At 50.7% G+C, this 19,739-nt stretch overlaps 1 protein-coding gene across 19 annotated transcripts in view; it reads left to right on the forward strand.

Moving 5' to 3' along the window:
- The window catches only part of FRYL (FRY like transcription coactivator), a 2,516,714-nt gene that overhangs the window by 1,721,955 nt on the left and 775,020 nt on the right, over positions 1–19,739 (forward strand). The window lies entirely within an intron of this gene.

Raw genomic sequence — 19,739 nt, forward strand, 5'->3', positions numbered from 1 at the left:
CCTTCTCCCTTCTATTCTAGAAGGGTCACGTACGGAATTGCTCCGCATTCTTCTGCATGGAAGATGCATGACGCAATTTTCCTTTCGGTCTTCCCCTGGATGCAACTGACTCCATGGGATGGGTCCTAGCTCTCGCTGTGGCTTTACGTCACCATGCTCGGCTGCGCGACAGTCTCTTTCCTGATCATGTTCGGGATGCCCTCAAAGAACTTCCGTTCAATGGAGTGGATCTTTTTGACCGCCATGCGGATTCGGCGGTCTCCCGTCCGGCATGCGATAACTCTTGTTGCCGTGTTCTCAGCGTTATTTTCCGGGACCCGCACTGATGCACAGGTTGGGTTTCGGGACTGGTTACTGTTCATGGCTGGTTAGCCATTTCTCAGTTTGTTCGGCGCAACAGGTTGGCTGCTTCCTTTCTTTTCAGTCCTCCGACTGTATGCTTAGCCCAAGAGGACACCCATATGGGATTGCCTTACCCTATGTGGGGTATTTGATGGCATTCGGTTCTGCTGTTGTCTTGGTACGCTCCTATAGAGTCTTTGAGCAGAGCTCCTGCTCGAAGTCCCTTGTCTCTTCCTACAGAATTCCTCGTATAACTTGACTTATTGCAAGTTGGGTTGGTCTGTCTGTATGGCATCAGGATCTGGCTTAGTGTCTATCCTGCACGTCTGGTGCACCGCCTAATTGTGGCGGTTCTTTTGCACACGGCACCCTGTTTTCCGCTGTGCGGCCTGTTTCTTATTGCCGCTATGCGGTTTGCTTCTTGTTGTTCCTTCTTGTTGTTCCTTCTTGGTGCACCTGCACCTTCTAATTGGTCCTCCAAGCTGCTGGTTTAGCAGAGGTCGTCTGTCATACAGGGTGACCGCTTTTGGTGGCCGCTTATCCTATAGCAGTGTCCTTAATCCCTGCTTTTTCCTTATGGGGATTTCCAAGCTTTGCTTGGGTCCACGCTGTGAACTCTCCGAGGGGTATCTTTTCCTTGGCTAGTCACTCCTTCCATTCGGAGACCTTTACATCTGGCCTCACTTTTGCCAGGCTAGTGCCTCGTTTTTCTCCCACACTGTCGTGCGGGGGACTCTTGTTGGGTCTGGTTTTCATTGTTTTAACGTTTTCCCTCCTGCTCTGGCTCACATGGGTGCTCTTACCCGATGGGTTTGAGCAGGCTCTCTCCTTCATACAGTGTCCGTGGGTCCGGCCTGGTCTACTTATTCCGCCAGTTCTTAAGGTGTCCGGCTGCCTGGCGCCCTTTTTTGGGCTGCTACCTTCTTGCTGTTGGGTGCCTCTGGGCTGCTCTGCTGCCGTACACAAAGTTCTTGCGTCCTTCGGATGGCTCCAGGGCCCACACAACGTGCTTGGGTTCCTTCCTGTCTTTGTTCTGGTTGGTAACGCCCCACGGCTAATAATCTGCCTTCACATATTATGGCACCATCGCCTGTTCCTGGCGTGTCTTCTACTTTCGTGCTACCAGCATCTTGCGCCATAAATTGGCATTTTGCCTCTTATGTCGCTCCTGTCTTACTGGTGCCGGTTTCCACAGAGCTCCTTTTCGCTGTTGTGCATACTCTTCTGTTGCACACTTGTTCACCATCACGTTTTCCATTCTGGATGTGGTGTTCTATTCTCTGCCAGGCTGTTTTCCACATCCTTGTCTTCCTTTAACGTGGAATGTACCTTCGCTTGTGCAGTGTGGCTTTTCAGAGCTCTGTTCTCTCACCTGTCTTCTATTTCTTCATCATTTTTGCACACTGTTCACATTTTCTCACAGTTTTTTGGTGATGGCTCCGCGTTCTAATGCGGGAAAGTTTCTCCGACGAAAACTGATGTCAGCGCGCCGGCAGGGGCATATGTGGCTCCGCTGACGTCACGTCCGTGGACGATGTCAGGGCAGGGCCCATGGGGCGCCTCCCCCCAGCGCGCAGAGGTGCGGCTGCGGAAAAGTTTTCCGGATCCAGTCTGACGCCTGGGGATATTCTAAGTTAAGGAATCTGCGGCTAGACTGTCTCTACCAGATACATCGTTACTGAAGGTAAGTAACTCGTACTTTAGACTTTAAGGCGTGTGAGACCTGTACATGACAAATGTCTGTCACGGACCACCACACCATATGTATGTGGTGCCTGGGAGTGCACCTAGACTCCAAAGAGTGCGACGCCTGTCAGCAGATGAAACCTAAGTCGTATGAAGCTGCTGGATGTCCGGTCCTGTGCCTTCACGCCGCCGATCTCCCTCTCAGGAGCAGGCCCACTCACGGGGTCTTTCCTGCGGACTTCGATCGGAGACAGGTAAGCACAAGCATAAGACGCGGAGGTCGTCCTCCCATAAAAATTACGCTGGGGCCCGCTGCTCTCGGTTTTTGCCAGGCACGGGCGCCCAGCAGTCGTCTCCCTCATACCCACCCTTCCCGGGTGTCGAAGCTACAAGGACCCAAATGGAGGCCTATTCAAAGTCTCTCCAGTCTTTCTTTGGGTCACCCCCTCTCCCTGGTGCGCCTTCGGGTCCCACAGAGGAGGAAGGCACTTTGCCGGCGGATTTGTCCTCTGCGCCGGCTGCATGCATCGACTTCGGTTCCGGAGTCGATACAACGTCGGGACACGGCCCGGTGCGACATCCCAGTCGTCCCTCTAGCCCACCTGTCCAGTCACCGCATAGCCCTGTGCGGCTTCTTGTGCTGACGTCGGCTGCGGCACCAAGTTCGACGCCCTGTCGACCTCTTTCCTCCCCTTAGGTGGAGGTTGTCGCTCTCGAGCCACGCCCACATCGAGTCTCCTCTGGAAGTTCTCCACGTCGAGGCGACGATGGCGCCTACGGCTCCTCTGTTACAGGAGGATGAGATCCCTCTGGGTTCACCGTGCCCAGGATCATTTCCAAGCCCCTTGGTGCAGGTGCCTAGCATTCCATGTCTAGTGGATGAGTTAGTCTCCAACCGTCCCCGACCGATGGTCTGTTGTCGCCCCTCAGAAAAGCAACTGAGGCTAGTGCAGGGCTGTGGATATTTTTCGCTTGCAGCCCCCGGTGGTTTCTCTGCTCTCTGATCCTTTACTGGATCTCCTCCACATGAAGCCTGTGGCCATGGAGCCTTTGCTGCCCCTTGGTGGGTCTTTGTTCGATATCCTGCTTTTGTTCGATATCCTGCTTGGTACCTGGGCACGGCCCTCCTCTGGTGACCCTTTTGACCGAGCCGTTGCTCGCCGGCATCGCCCGGCCCCAGACTATCCCATCTGCTTGTCCCTTACCCTAGAGCTCAGGGTCTGGTTGTCCAGGTGGCTTTCGCCTTGCAGCCTTCTTCCGCTCTGTTGTTGCTACCTCCCACTAGAGTCTCGGTGTCTGAAGACATGTGGGTGCCACTTTTTTGCCTCCGCCAGTGTCGGCATCCGTGCCTTTAACACACCTTGCGTGTTCGCACATGCTTCCTTTGCCCTTCGGGACTTGTTTGAGCTCCTTCTTCCTTCTCTCCCAGAAGGGCCCCGCCCAGGCTGACTTGCATCGCCTTCTTCTTGATGGCCGGGTGTTAGAAATGGGAATTCTGGTTGGCTAAGGCATGCACCAAAGCCAGGCAGAAACCACCGCTCTAGTCAGGGCAAGGAAGTTACACGCCAAAGATAACCCCTGCTCACCCCCTTGGTAGCTTGGCACGAGCAGTCAGGCTTATCCCAGAGGCAATGTGTAAAGCATTTGCGCATGCACACAGCAACAACATCCCAGGCACACCACAAAAGGAACTCCACACAAGGTTATATCAAAATAGCCTTTGTATTATCATAACACATTAGAATAGTAAGCACAAATTATACATGGTGCTACCTGGCACTAGGTCATATTTACAAGGGATTATTTACACATGACAGAGCCACCTGGACCACTGTCAGAACCATCACAAAGTGAACTTGGTAAATACAGAACATATCTTAATCATAGAACACAACCAGTAACTACTGGTAACCACTGTACTTAGAATCAGCCTGTAACATAAACTACATAAACTCTCTCTCTGTCTCTCTCTCTCTTTCTCTCTCTATCTCTCTTTTTCTCTCTCTCTCTTTCTCTCTCTCTTTCCCTCTTTCTCTCTCTCTCTCTCTCTCTCTCCTTTTCTTCTGCCTGGTCCCACTTCTTTCGTGGGTCAGTGTGTGTTTCGGAAACGGCCCCTCCTTTAGGGTGTGTCCTAGCCCTCCCTGACCTTTGTCTGCGCCTTGCGCCTGGCTTGTTCTGGTGCGCTGCTCAGTGGTGTTGCCTGCTGCTGGCTGCGCATGTCTGTGCCTGCCTGCTTGTTCTGGTCCACCGTTGTGGCTCTTAATGTGTTCCCTTGTGCCCCTGCCTCTAGTTCCGCTGGGGGTTTGTGCATCTGTGCTTTTCTTCTTACGCCTGCGCTATTGGCGGTGGGACCGTTCCTGCCTTGTCCGCTGCTTGCGGCCGAGGTGTGTTCTGCTGTTTTCCATCACTGTGTGTCCTTCTTACGGCGGGCCCTGCCTCCGGTTTTGCCTCTTCTCCCTGGGGTTTGAGGTGGTTCTTTTGTTCCTTGAGGCCCTTCGGGCCTGTCTGCCCCTTCGGCATGTTGGGCGGTCCTCCCTTAATTAGGCGTGGGATCTCCTGGCCATCCTTTCTTGTTTCTGTGACATGTCCCCTGCTGGGGCTCTGTGTCTCTCCTGCTGGGGAGGCTCTCTCGCAGGCTCTCCTCCCTTCTGGGAATGGCTAGGGTATCTATTCTACTTTAAGGAATCTGCGGCTAGTAGTCTCTATAAGATATACAAGTTACTTACCTCAGGTAACGAAGTATCTGGTAGAGACGATTCTAGCCGCATATTCCTTCACGACCCGCCCTTCCTCCCCGTTCTGCGAGGACCCTCTGCTTGAGTTTCTACACTCGCCTCCCTCTGGGTGGCTTGTCTTCTGTGGGTGTCCTCTTCGCTTTCTTCCGGTCAGGCTGTCCGGTTCTGCTTTATGGTTCCATCCCCCCTTCTTTCTTTGATACAGGAATGGTTGGTTTCTGCGTGCCTTTGCTTCCCTCCAACTGGTTTCTCTCCAGTGTAGGGGTTTGCTCTTTTTTCCCTATGTTTGTTTGGAGTTTCTGATCCGCTTGCGGTCTGCTGCGTTGGGGATTCTTTACCTGTCCTTTGGCCTCCTGCTCCTTTCAGGGGACCTGGCCCTCCTTGTCTGTGTAGTCTGGGGGTGGATTGCTGTTGCTCCTCTGTCCCAGGCTTGTGGCCCTTCACTGTGTGGTTTGTGGTCGCAGCCTCTCTCTCTCTCTCTCGTTCTGTTCCGGCACTTTCATATACTTGTGCCTCCAGGATGGCTATCACCTTGGCTTGCTCGGTTGTTCCTCGAGGGGTGCTCCCCTCTTTGCCACCTATAGCTTCGCTGCTTTGGCCTTCTGGTACTTTAGTGCCGACTGGTGCTATAGCCTTGGCTTGCACAGTTGTTCCTCAAAGTGGTGCTCTGCTCTTTCCCTGCTATGGCTTCGCTGCTATAGCTTTCTGGTACCTTTGTGCCAACTGGTGCTGTTCCTCACTGTGAGAAGTTGGTCTGGTATATGCTGTTCACTAATTAAAGTGGACACCTTGCACCAGTACAATTCGACTCTTATGGTAGTAGGTTTAAGACAACCTTTAGAGAAAGCTATCCTAGTGGTAGCTGTGGAGAGCAGCCTTCAGGTTAAATCTTTAGAGGAATGTAAAGCAGCTTGTTTTACCTTCTAATCTCTTGAATTACCAAATGAAAGGACACCACACAGGTATACATATCAAATATATATGTATTTATTACTAAACAAATCTCTACTAATCTCTTTGAGATTAGAAGGCAGGAACATATGCACAATCAACGTTTCACAATAAGTTAAGCACAAATATGGCTGGGGCCCTAGGGGCGTACCGGACCATATACTAAAAAAGAGACTTAAGAACAACGACTTGCAAAGGGACAAGGCCTAGGGCCTTCAGAAGCGCTGGGGCCTCACGCAACCACCCAAGGCAGGTAAGTAAAGGACCCACGGGAGACTCATGCAGTGTGAGAACACAGCCGCGAATCCCTATTGACTTCTATAAAGCAAGTCGCAATTGGAAATTAAGAGTTTAAGGATACTTCGGGAGAGTCTACAAGCAAGTCACTTACAGGGTAAGTAGTTCTAGAGCCAACACCCACAGGGGCACCGTAGGGCTGGAGTTACCTCACCCAGGGAAGCCGGGTGCATAGGTATCTTTTGGTGTCTGGTCGCGGTGTTGTTTTCAATGGGAGCCAAAGAAGACTTGCTGCTTGTGAAGACAGGAGAAGTGTCCGGTGGAATCCAAGGCTGGATTCAGACAAAGGAAGACCTGAAAACAGAGGGGACAGTGTTCAAAGTCACTTGGCAGTGACCCAGAGCAAGGAAGATGGATGCCCACAGTCGTCGGGTGATTTCAGGTGATCCACGGGTGTCTTGACTCTTCAGCCACGGGGTCCAGGAGGCGTCGACGTCGACCAGGAGCTGGATTCCGCGTGTCCCACGAAGTCTGCAGCTTACTGCGGTGTCGGTGACCAGATTGGAGCCAACAAGCCTTGGTAACAGCAAGTCTCGTGGAAAGGACAAAAAGTCAGCGGTGCAGACCAGCAAGGTCTGAGGGACTCACCCAGCGAGGGTAAGTCAGGGCATGCCTGGAGCAACCAGGGGAGCCCTTTTGAACTGTAGAAAAGTCTTCAGGGGACCCACGAGCCAACTGACAAGGGATCGCGAAGACGCCTCGGGAGGATCCACTCAACAGGGGCCCACGGTCACTCGGGACGGAGTAGGCCTCTGATCTTAGGAGGGATTCCTGCTAGAGGCTTGGACCACACTTGGTCCACTTCACAGGTTCGTAGAACGTCGTGAAGGGGTTGCACTCGAAAATAGTGCACGGTACCCAGGGATTGCGGTTCCTAGTCACTCGTGGGGTCCACTTGCCTCAGCGTCGCTGGGGACTCACGATGGCCTTGGAGGAGTCAGGAAATCCTCTTCTTGGGCTGCAGGGACTTCGGAATTTGCTACCGCAGTTTTTGTGTTTTTTTTTTTTTTTTTTTCTTTTTTTTTTTTGGTGCCTGCCAAGCAGGGGAGTCACTCCTTGACTCCAAGGGAGATTCTTCCGTCTTCCAGAGGTAGTGGAACGTCGAAGGTCCGGGATTCGTCTTCAGAGTGTCATCCAGGGGTATCTCGTTTGCAATGGCGAGGGTTCCCTAACTTATACTGAAAGGAAGGGAGGGACTAGCTCTATGACCCCAACTATGGGAGGGTCAGGGGAGTGGGTGGCTACACCCACTTCCCTTTGTCCAGTTTCGTGCCAGAGCAGGGGCAGGTAGCCCCTGAGCCGGTTTGAACTGGTTTATGCACAGAGGAGCCTACTGCTCCCCCAGTGCAGGACTTCAAAGCACTCTAGGAGTGCACCCACCCAGCCCCAATACACTAAGCCCTGTCTGGGAGGTGGTCACACCTACCTGTGACAGGATACCTATTATCTGAAAGAAACAGGTTAGTTAGATTCCTCACCTTAGAATGTCCCCAGGCGTCAGTCTGGATCCGGAAAGATTTTTCGTCAGCAATACCCCTTGCGCGTCGCTAGGAGTCGTCTGCGGCTCCACGTCCATCGTCTGCGTCGTGCGCCGGAATGACGACGTCGGAGTACTTAGACGCCGCCCTCGCTCGCTGACGTCAGTTGTTCTTTTTTCCGCGCCAGACAGTGCCGATCCGGGAAGAGCTTACCCCTTTAGTCACTTTTTGACTAAAACTTTTTGGACTCTTTTGTTTACTCGTCAACTCTAACTGGTGCCGGTAGGATGCCTGGTTTTAAAGCCTGTGACTCCTGTCACCGACTGATGTCGGTATCGGACCACCATCGCCGGTGCCTTTACTGCCTTGGGGCCATCCACGATGCAGAGTCGTGCCTCGACTGCCGGGCCTTGACCTTGAAGGCTAGGCGGGAGCGGTCCCGCAAGCTTCTCGAGCTCCGGCACTCAGCTTCGTGCCGTTCACGGTCCCGGTCCAGGAGGAGGTCGAAGGACCGGTCGCGGAGCCGCAGCCACCATCACTGCTCGTCAGGTTCCAAGTCTTCGGGTAAGTCAAAGCATAGTAAGAAGTCCAAGAGACGACATCGCTCTTCGGACTCCCCTCGCCGGTCGTGCGACTCGGTCGAGGGTCCGGGTGGTACCGGCTCTGCCGGAGCCGCATGATCCGCGTCCGTCCCCATACCCGCTGGTCCCTGGGACTGATGCGACTCCGGCGGAGATCAGTGCCTTCCTCTCGGCCATGAGGGGCCTGGCTCCGCCGTCGACGCCTGCCGGCGCGCCTTAGGGCCCCGCGGGCTCGACTGGGGGTGCCTAGCGAGCCGGCGACCCCGGCGCTGTCGTCGACTTCGGTCCCGATGCCGCAGGTCCCCGTGGGATCCAGGCCTGGATCTGTCGATGCCGGTCGACCTCACGACGCCTCCTCCGCTGGCGTCGACATCAGTTCCACCCCCGGCGCCGTCTCCAGACGACACCGTTCCCCGGTTCAGACCCGGTCCGGGCCCAGCGCCGGTGCGGCGCCGCATCCAACGCCGATGGGTGACAATTTCATCTTCTGCCCGGCTCCGATCATTCCCCCTGTTTATCAGGAATCGGATGACGGTGGCAACTGGGAGGGGTCTGATGACCCTCTGGCCCCCATGGCCAGTTATCACAGGACTGGGCAGATGAGCTGGGGGATGCCAGTGGCCTTGACACCTCCCCTGACATTGGCTTCATCTCTCCTCCGACCGTGGCTTCGGAGGAAGGTGCTACCTTTTCTGTTGCGTAAGGTGGCCGAAGCCCTAGGGCTGGAGCTACCTACTGTGGCCATGAGGATTAACCTCATAACTGAAGTGCTCCAACCGTCAGCAAGCTCCTCGGAGCCTCTGCTGCCGTTTAGCAAAGCACTGATGGATGTTCTCAAGGGCACCTGGTCCAAGCCCTCCACAGTACCTCTTGTGGATCGGAACGAGGCCCGACGCCACCGCCCTGCACCGGGTGACCCCAGTTTTCTGTCCCAACACCCCACCCCTGAGAGCCTGGTTATCCAGGCCTCTACTTCCCAGACCTCCTTCCCGTCCGCTCCCCCGGATCGGGTATCCAAGAGACTGGAGCAGTTTGGCAAAAAGCTGTTCTTCTCTCTTAGTTTAGGGCTGCGGTTGATTAACACCGCTTGTCTCTTGGACCGTTACTCCCACTCTCTGTGGGATACGGTGGAGGACGTGCTGCCCCTGTGCCCGGAGGAGGCCCGGACACGGCTCGCCCAGGCTCTTGCCGACGGGTGAGACGCAGCGCGGTATGCCATCCGATGTGGTTTGGACACGACGGACTCGCTTGGCAGGACAATGTCGTCCACGGTGGCGCTTCATCGTCATGCCTGGTTGCGGTCCACGTCTTTTTCCGGGGATGTCCAGAGCACACTCATGGACATGCCCTTTGATGGCGATCGCCTCTTTGGCGACAAAGGGGACAGTGCGTTGGAGCGCTTTAAGGACTCCAAGTCCTTGGGTCTCTCGGCCCCGCGCCTGCAAACAGCCGCTTTTCGCCCCTTTCGTGGCCAAGGAAGGGGCACCTCCTCACGTCCGCCTAGCCACCGGCCGCAGAACCAGCCTGCACGCGGTCGCGGACGTGGTTTCCGCCGAGGCGGTACCGGAGGATGACGCGGTCAGTCCACATCCACCCCGGCAGCATCCGCCTCAAAGCCTTCCTAGTCCGAGCTTTCAGGCCCATTCCACGCTAGTGGGCGGCAGAGTTCGCCATCACCTGCTCCACTGGCGTTCCATCACTTTGGACAGGTGGGTGCTGCAAATCGTCCGAAGGGGCTACTCCCTCCCCTTTGAGACGACCCCTCCAGCCATGCCACCGCAGTGCCACTGCATGTCGGGGGATCACTTGAATCTTCTACGGGAGGAAGTTGCGGCCCTCTTGGCCAAAGGGGCAGTAGAGCGCGCTCCTTGTCCAGAAGTAGGCAGTGGTTGTTATTCCCACAAGAAGGGCAAAGGGGGCATACGCCCTATCTTGGACCTCAGGAGCGTCAACGCCTTCCTACGGAAGGAGAGGTTCAAGATGCTCGCCTTAGCTCAGGTTCTGGCCCGCCTAGACCCTGGAGACTGGATGGTAGCGTTGGACTTGCAGGAAGCTTATTTTCACATCCCCGTCCTGCCGGCCCACCGGCGTTACCTGCGGTTCACGGTGGGTCAGGAGCATTTTCAGTTTACTGTGCTCCCTTTCGGCCTCACCAGTGCCCCTCGGGGGTTCACGAAAGTGATGGCGGTGGTCGCAGCTCATCTGCGCAGATCAGGGGTTCCAGTCTTCCCCTATCTCGACGACTGGCTGTTGAATGGCGAGCTCGCCCCAGGCTGTTGTCTCCCACCTCCAGACTATGGCGGACCTCCTGCACTCGCTGTGGTTCACTATAAACGTGCCGAAGTCACACCTGATTCCCTCTCAGAAGCTCCTTTTCATCGGAGCGGTTCTGGACACAACGCAGTTTCTGGCTTATCCTCCCGAGCAGCGAGTCCGGGATATTCGGGCTAAGATTCTGATTTTTCAGCCTCTATTTTGGGTTTCGGTCAGACAGACCCGGAGGCTGCTGGGGCTCATAGCCTCCTGCATCCTGCTAGTGGATCATGCCAGGTGGCATTTGCGGGCTGAAGTTCCAGTGGGCACAGCATCTGGGGAATCTGTCAGATTGCGTTCAGATCTCGAAGGGCACTGCACGATAATTGCAGTGGTGGCTAACGAACCAGGATGGGGTCAACTGCAGATCCTTCTCCCTTCCCCAACCAGAGTTCACAGTGGTGACGGATGCATCACTTCTGGGGTGGGGCGGCCACATGGGAGAGGCGGAGATCAGAGGCCTCTGGTCTCCGGCGGAGTCCGGGCTCCACATCAACCTTCTTGAGTTTCGGGCGACCCGTCGTGCACTAAAAGCATTCCTTCCCTCTGAACGTGGAGGAATAGTGCAGGTGTTCAGAGACAGCACCACCACCATGTGGTATAGCAACAAACAGAGCGGAGTGGGGTCGTGGACCCTATCTGAAGAGGCTCTCCGTCTCTGGACATGGCTGGAACTTCAGGGCATATCCCTGGTGCGTCAAAACCTGGCAGGTTCTTTAAACGCCAGGGCGGACGAACTCATCCGCAGGTGCATGATCGATTGCAAATGGCCTCTTCACTCGGAGGGTGGTGCACGGTCTCTTTCAGCAGTGGGGAGCGCCTTGGTTAGATCTATTCGCTACCGAAGAGGACGCCCAATGTCAGCAATTCTGCTCATTGGAATTTCCAAGGCAGCACTCGCTAGGCGACGCTTTTCGTTGCGAGTGGAGTTGCGGTCTTCTATACGCATTTCCACCTATGCCACTTCTGCCCAGAGTGCTGAAGAAGATCAAGCGTGACCTGGCCCAAGTCATTCTTGTGGCTCCGGATTGGGCACGGAGAGTCTGGTTTCCCAAGCTATTAGACATGACCAGCGATCCTCCGATCAGACTGCCTCTTCGTGAGGATCTTCTGTCGCAACAGCAGGGGATGGTCCTCCACTAAAACCTGTCCAGTCTCCACCTCCTTGTGTGGAGATTGAGTGGCGACAGTTGACAGCCTTCGACCTTCTTCCCAAAGTCTGTGATATTATCTTGACTGCCAGGCGTCCCTCCACTAAGACGGTATATGCCTGCAGATGGGACAAATTTGTGGCATGGTGCACAGCAAAGGGTATGGATCCCCTTTCCGACCCTCTTTCTGAAGTTCTCTTGTTGTTCCTTTCTTTGTCCCAGCAGGGCTCTGCTCTGGGCACTCTAAAGGGCTACCTCTCAGCCATTTCAGCCTTTCCTAGGCTTCCTGATCAGTCCCCTGTTGTAAATCACTTCCTTAAGGGCATTACTCACCTTTTTCTTCCTGTTCCTTTCGTAATGCCCCAGTGGGACTTAAACTTAGTTCTAACTTATCTTATGTGCGCTCCTTTTGAGCCGCTACATAACTGTCCTTTCAGACTTTTGACTTTAAAGAATGCCTTTCTGGTTGCCATCACCTCTGCTTGCAGGGTGAGTGAGCTCCAAGCTCTTTTTTTCAAAACCTCCTTTTCTTGCTGTTCATCTGTACAAGGTTGTCCTTCGAACTCCCAAAGTGGTTACTTCTTTCCACTGACTGGATCAAAAACGTGCGCTTTCATTTTATTTGAAATGCACAAAGAAATTCTGGGTGGATGACCAGCTGTTTGGTTGGCTATGCGGGCGCCAAAAAAGGTCAGGACGTGCACAAACGGACCATCTCTAGGTGGGTCGTTTTGTGCATTAAAGCTTGCTATTCTACCAGGGCGACGTGGAGTCCCCCTCAATGACATCTGTCAGGCAGCTGCATGGGCATCTCTGCACACGTTCACAAAACATTACTGCCTGGACAGCCAAGTCCGGAGAGATGGCTTCTTTGGCTGTTCTGTTCTCTAGGATTTTCTGGTGTAGGCTTAGTTCGCAGACCCACCTCTGGGGTTGGTATTGCTGGGGTATCTATTTTAAGGTAAGGAATCTATAACTAATTGTCTCTTTCAGATGAACAAGTTACTTAACCTTCGGTAACGATATATCTGTAAGAGAAATAGATTAGTTATAGATTCCTTACCGCCCCACGCAACCTCCCCGTTTTACAAACTGACTTCTAGGGTCAGGGAATCCCTTTCAGGGCTCTAGTTTTGTGCACCAGTGGTCAGTGTCTTGCATGGTTCTGCACTTCTGGCGCGAATATCGTGTAAAAGAACTGACAGCGCGCTAGGGCAGCTTCTAAGTGGATCGTGCAACGTCATTCCAGCGATCACGGCGTCAACGGCCAACATGGAGTTGACCGACGCCACCTTTCAACGCGCAGGGGTACCTCTGATGAAAAAAGTCTCCGGATCCAGTCTGATACCTGTGGGTAATTCTAAGGTGACGAATCTATAACTAATCTGTCTCTGTGGGCACTCGCTAACAAAGGGGTTACCTGGGTATTCCATTTGTATTTTGTATCCCTTAGAGAACCATGCCTGGAAATTAAGTGCTCCCTGGAAGATGGATAGGCCCATCCTGGTTCATAGGTACCAAGATGAGACTCTGTGATGCAGCATGCCACTAATGGAGTGGGTGAGGATCCTTAATAAAAACCATTAGCTTTCCCTGTGTGTTACCTTTTATTTATTTCACTCGATTCAAATTGGAGGTGTTTTGGCCTGAGGTTGCTAGATTCCTTTACCTGTAGATTTGTCACCATAATGAGCTACGGTCTACTGTATTGTACATAAGCTTGCAAATATTAGGCATGTAGTCCTACAGTAGCAAATATTTTCGAAATTGCAATTGACAAACCAATATGCAACCCACTGAAAAGGGCCAAACAAGGTTTAATACTTTGCAAATCATGTTTGCTTTTTTGAGGTGTGTATCAAATGCCTAAACACTTTCCTACCACGGTAAACTATGGGATTCGTTTTACAAAAGATCTGTCTATAGTCTTTAACACAATGTTATGACAATCCACTCTTAAAGGCCTGTTGGCTTTAACACACACCTTTTACAGTAAATTGGGCAGGCTTAATGCCTTTGTAGTTTCTTTTCTTAATAAACCTATCATACCTATCACAGCTGAAGATTTTCCCAACTAACCAATAAGACAAATGGGCGTTACGTTTCCACCATACCAGACTCCTGAATTCTGCACACATTTTCAGGGATACAGTCAGATAATTATAAGTATACACAAACTTAAAGTTGCAAACAATTTTCAACCCCAAGGGTTACCAAAGTGCAAATCTTCAACCTGCACAGTTTCAGAGGACGAAACTACCTTACCTACTGAGGATCCATGCAGTACTTGTCTAGAAGCTTTTCAACCGTGTAATACAAATCTGCCCTTAGTTAGAGGCCTTTTGGCATTAACATATGTTGTTTGTAGTAAATAAGTCAGGCCTACTGCGTTTGTCATACATTTTCAAAATAAAAGGTTGGACCTATGGCCTCTGACATAACTTTTTACAGTGAACAAATCAAGCCCATTGCCTTTACCTCTACCTTGTCACCATTATCTGCTAAGGCCTGCTGTATTCTGCATAAAGAGAAGGCAACAATCAATAAACAGTCCTAAAATTACAAATATATAGAAAATGAAAATTGGCAAAACCATGTACAAACCTTTTTGCAACTGCATACTAAGAATTCTCAAAGCGGGATACGTCTGCACCCAGGGTTTGTCAGGAGGGCAACCAACACCGAAACCCTGTCTATTGTAGTAAGCAGTGACATTTCCTGTAATAAAATACCTGTCTGCATCATTTAACACCGTATAATGACAATTCCCTTAAGTCCATTGGCTTTAAAATGTGCTTTTCACAATAAATGAAGCATGCCTACTGCCATTACCATGACTTTTTCATAATATTCAGGTAAGACCCATCACCCCGATCGGTAGCTTATCACCATAATCAAGAGTCCTGCTGTAATTAGTAGAAATATTCCCAAAAAGTCCAATACAAGTTACTTTCTTCAAACGCAGCCACAACTTTTGCTCAATCAAAATCTGTACTCAAGGCAGTCGACATTTGGGTGGCAACACAGCCACTCTCACTACTACTACTTCCGGAAGCTGCGTTTCTGGGGATCACCTAATTCCTTTCACAGCTGGGTTGTGGAACCAGATCTAAAAATATGAATATTTAAACCTTCACTGAAGTAGCCTAATCTTAGTCCGTCATATTTAGCCAATTACCACCCTATTACGCTCATGCCAGCCCTAGCCAAAATCATAGAAATCATAGTGGCTACCCAAGTGGCCAAATTAGTTGAAGCTTTCTGGATTATGTGCAGTTGAGTTTTGTGAATGTTGGGAGTACAGTATCTACTTTTGTAGCAGTACTTGATGATCTGAAAATGGCAATGGACACTTAATTCCACCTTCTCTCTAATTTTACTTGATCTATCTGTAGCCTTTGATACAGTCATTAATTCAAGACGTCAACAATGTGGCATCACCAGGCTTTCTGTGGCTTTCCTGTTATCTCATAGGGTGGTCTCAAAAGGAGATGATAGACCTCTTTCTCTCACCTTCTACCCTTTGTCACAAGTGTGTCTCTCATGTCCTTGTAATATCACCTTATCTGTCCAATATATATGTCTGCCCTCTGGCTCAATTGATTAGACTTTTTGTGCTTGTTTTACAAATCTACCGAAGAGGGTCTGGGTGTTAAGCTTAACTCTTAACATAAACTGGAGGCTCAAATTTCAGCGGTGGTCTAATCTTGTGCTTCCCACCTATGCACAGCAAGACCTAATCTTCATCTTCTTTCTGAGACAGTAGACTGACTAGTACCTCAGACTTGATTGGTACTAGGCTCAATTATTGCAATACAGTGTAGTATAAAATTCTGATAGATGCTTCTAACTGCAGATTAATCACCTTGAGAATATTTCCCAGGTGCCAAACTGGATCCTGATACTTTTCAGCAATGCTCCTGTGCGCTGCTTGTTAGTACCATGTGGCTCCACACCACCCTGAGAATGACTAAGTAGGACTGCATATAGCACCACCCTTACTTGCTGGCTGATGAGGCTCTAGAGCTCCCCTACCAAATTCACTAGTCTTCAGGTGATGTCTCCTACAGGTTGTAAACCATGCAGAGACTGTCGGATACAGGTGTCTGTTACAAATACGCTCAAGTTGCCTCTGGTGCTTGGAGCACAACTCAGTTGTTCCAACAGTTGCACCCTCATGCACCCAGTGGCCGGGAAGTGAAGCTGTACATTGTGAACAAAAGACGTTGTGGGCCTTATGTCTCACTCCAAGTAGAGGGCCCACTCCTTCTTTGACCTTGCGCCCACAAAATTTCAGCTTTGCAGTCCAAGTGCTCCAGGAAGTCAATTTACAAATGTTCACGCTGGCCCGGATTTTGTCCGCACTGTATCCATGTGATTGGATGGTATCCTTTGACCTGCAGGACACATATTTTATATACCCATCCTGCAGTCCCACAGTGCTCCCTTTAGACCTCACCAGTGCCTCCTGGCTTATCACCAAAGTGATGGCGGTGCTCACTGCCCTTCTGTGTAGGCTGGGGATACCACACCTTGACAACTGGTTGTTGAAGGTGGGCTTGCCACAGTCAGTTGAAGACCACATCCAGACAACAGCAAACCTCCTGACATTGTGTTCTTGATCAACGAGCCAAAGTTACACCTAACTTCTTCTCAGAGGCTTCCTTTTATTGGACATTTTCTGGATATGGTTCAATTCAGGGCCTACCCACTGCAGCAAAATGTCTAGGACATTGAGACATTGCCCTCTATGCTCCAGCCTTGGTCCGGAATTTTGTGAGAACAACTTTGAGGCATTTGGACCATTAAGCCGCCTACATCCTTGTTGAATATGCCAGGTTTCATATGTGGGCTCTGCGGTAGAATGTGAAGATTCATTGGGCCCAGCAGCATGGAAACTTGCCAGCTGCTATTCAAATTTCAGAAAAACTGTACACGAGCTGTTGTGGTTGCTGCTTGATCACAGTCGGACCAGCGGCAGAGTTCATTCTCTTCCCCACCCAGAGTTAGTGATGGCGATCGATCCGTTACTTCTGGTTTGGAGAGTCCACTTGCGGGAGGTAGAGATCAGAGAACTCTGGACTACCGCAGTAACCCAGCTCCAATCAATCTGGTGGAGTTGCAGGCCATTTGCCTGGCATGGAAGGCCTTCCTGCCATCCATGAAAGATAGGCTTCTGTGGGTTGTCCTGGACAGCACTGCCATGTGGTAGTACAACAAGCAGGGTGGAGTGGGCTCCTGGGTCCTGTTCCAAGAGACTCTGTTCACCTGGAGTTAGCTGAAACGTTGGAGCATTCCCTTGTTGCTGAGCTGCCTAATGGTATCCTTGAATGCCAGGATGGATGAGCTTAGCAGGAGGCATCTGGTGGGTCACAAATGACACCTGTACCCCAAGGTGACACAGACCATCATCTAGTTGGGAGAAACCTGGCCAGATCTTTGAGCCACCGTTTAACATGGCAGTGTAAAAGGTTTTGCACGTTGGAGTTTCTGCTGAAACACTTGCTAGCAGATGTATTCTGACTATAATTGAACAGGAAATTCCTGTACTCTTTCCCGCCTCTGCCCCAAGTTTTGAAAAATATCAGGAATGACTGAGCCAAGTCATCCTAATGGCTTCGAATTGGGCCAGGAGAGTGTGGTCCCCAGAACTTGTTGCATGAGCATCTGACCTCCAGTCAGGTTCCTACTTCAGGAAACTCTCCTGTTTCATCAGCAGGGCAGAGTCTTTCGCCCAAGCCTGAGCAAGCTATACCTTAATGCATGGAGATTGATCGGCGGCAGTTAACTGCATTTGATATACCACCTGAAGTAGTGAATGCCATCTTTGCCACGAGGCACCTTTCCACAAATTCCTTTTAGGCTGCGTTTTGTGACAAATTGGTGCCCTCGTGTAGAGCCCATCAAACAGACTCCCTTACAAGCTAAACTATTAACTGTTCTGTTTGCTTTGTCTTTTGCCCAGCAAGGCCCTACTGTGGGTACAATTACGGTATTTGTGTGCCCTTTCATCCTATTTAGGTTTACTGGACCAATCGTACTGGTTAAAATTACCTGTTAGGGTGCAGTTTATTTAGGGTTTGACGCACAGGTTCCCTCCCAAACCATTTGTGATGCCACAGTGGTATCTTTGCCTGGTCCTGACTTTTCACATATGTACGCCCTTCAAGCGGATGTGCACAACTGATTCTTGTCATCTTGCTTTAAAGACTTTCTTCCTCATTGGGATCACTTCAGCTTGCTGCATGACTGAACTTCATGCACAGTTGGTGCAACTGCCCTACACCACCTTTTTTCTGGACAAACTGGTGTTGGACTCGTATGGCTTTCTTGTCAAAAGTCATGACTCCTTTCCACATTTCCACATGGGGCAGTTCATCCCTCTCTGAGCGCTCTTTCTCCCTCCACCCTCGAAAGAAGAGGAGAGGCTTAATAGATTGATCCCAAAAAAGCTCTAGTCTTTTGTGATGATTTTACTAAAGAACATCAGATGGATGATCAGCTTTTTATGGAGTTCCCTGGTGTGAAGAAAGGGAAGACTTAGCAAAAGAGTAGTCTGTCAAGGTAGATATTCTGCTACACACTGGTCAAAAAGCAGCCTCTGGAAGGACTGATAGCCCATTCCGCTAAGCTTAAGGCTGCTATTAAAGGTTAGTCATGCCCTTGACATCTGCCAGGCTGCGGCTAAGACGTCTGTGCAAAATTTCATTTTGCTTTTTCGGTCCTGCAGGAATTTCTTTGTCTAGGTCCACTCCACAGACCCCTACACCTTTGGGATGTACTGTTTGGTATTTATTCTAAGGCTGAGGAGTCTGCAGTCAAAATAAGTTATTTAACTTTATTAATGCTGTTTCTGGTGGATATATTTATCTGCAGATTCCTCACTGCCCTCCCACCCACCTGTTCTGTGGCGTGGCCTGTTTTTCAAATCTAAAAGATCTCAGGTTAGTTTCAGCTCACAGTTATCAGCAATTGCTCACACTTCGCGTTTGAGGGCGTTGAATTAGCCCAACCAGAATCTGATGTCTGTGTTCAATGGTGGCACTTATGTGGCTTTGCTCTGTCGTTTGTCATGATTTGGAGGCACACAGCACCACCTAGCTGGACACTTGAGCATTTTTTTATTTATTTTCTGGATCCAGTCTGACACTTGACAATTCTACTAAAGGTGAGGAATCTATGGTTAGAGCATCCAGCTGAAAGAGTGCCACCGATGGGAAGTTATTGTTTGGAACCATCAAATCCAGAGGCTTTAGTATATCCAGAGTCATGCTACCAGATCTGTCACCAGTCTTTTTTCTTCAGTTAACCAATTGTTCCAAATCTTAGTTACCCATATGCCAGATTCTATTTTACAACTGTTTGGTCTACAAAACTGTGAATGGTTATTTTCCTTTTTCATTAGGTGTAGGGTAAATCCACTTGTTATTTGAGTTTCTCCTCGGCTAATTTGTTAGTGCTTAGGCCGGAGGAACAGAGCTAACTTGGGTTATTTTTTTCACTAAAAGGGCTAGTGAGGTGCCTCGTTTGATTAGACAGAATAGTGAAGCCTTAGATGCTGGAATAGCCTTCTGCCATCTTGAAAATCAATCGCGTATATTTTAGGGGATTGTTTAGACCTGAATCCAGAAGAATGGCGTAGCATAGGAACTCTACAGGGTTAGGCCAAGGGTCCTCTACCACCACTACTGCGTTCTTGGGGCTTTCAGGATCTGCATCTCCGAATACTCTGGACAAGGAGAAGATCAAGAATGAGGAATAACATCTGCATGCTGTGTAATGCCTGCGTAGGTGGCGGGAGGGGGGGGGTTTAGGCCTTGTATTTGTCCTTGCATCAGTTCTCCAGTAATCAGTGGCTCTGGCCTCTGTTGACTCCAAGAAAATCGTATACTAAAAGTGAAAGCTTAGAGAGAAGGAGCTAGGAAACCTGAGGGGGTTTTGGTGCTAACAAAGCAAGAGTAGAGAAGTCAATCTCCCTCTTGGACCTGTGCCTTGGATCCTCTAAAAGAGCTTCTGGAAGCCTGGCAGCTGTGAGAACATCCAAGAGGAATTTGTGCAACTTCCGACGAAGTTGGGATTTTAGCGCTGGCTGTGTCCCTGGAACAGAGGGATAGGATAGTCTGGCTTCTTCTGAATATCTTAGGCTGCACTCAACTTGAAGAGCTCCTGGATGTTTGAGAGCATTTCAGTGTACAAGCCTGCAAG

This window comes from Triturus cristatus, chromosome 2_2 (genome assembly GCF_964204655.1).
Source record: "Triturus cristatus chromosome 2_2, aTriCri1.1, whole genome shotgun sequence".
NCBI lineage: Eukaryota > Metazoa > Chordata > Amphibia > Caudata > Salamandridae > Triturus > Triturus cristatus.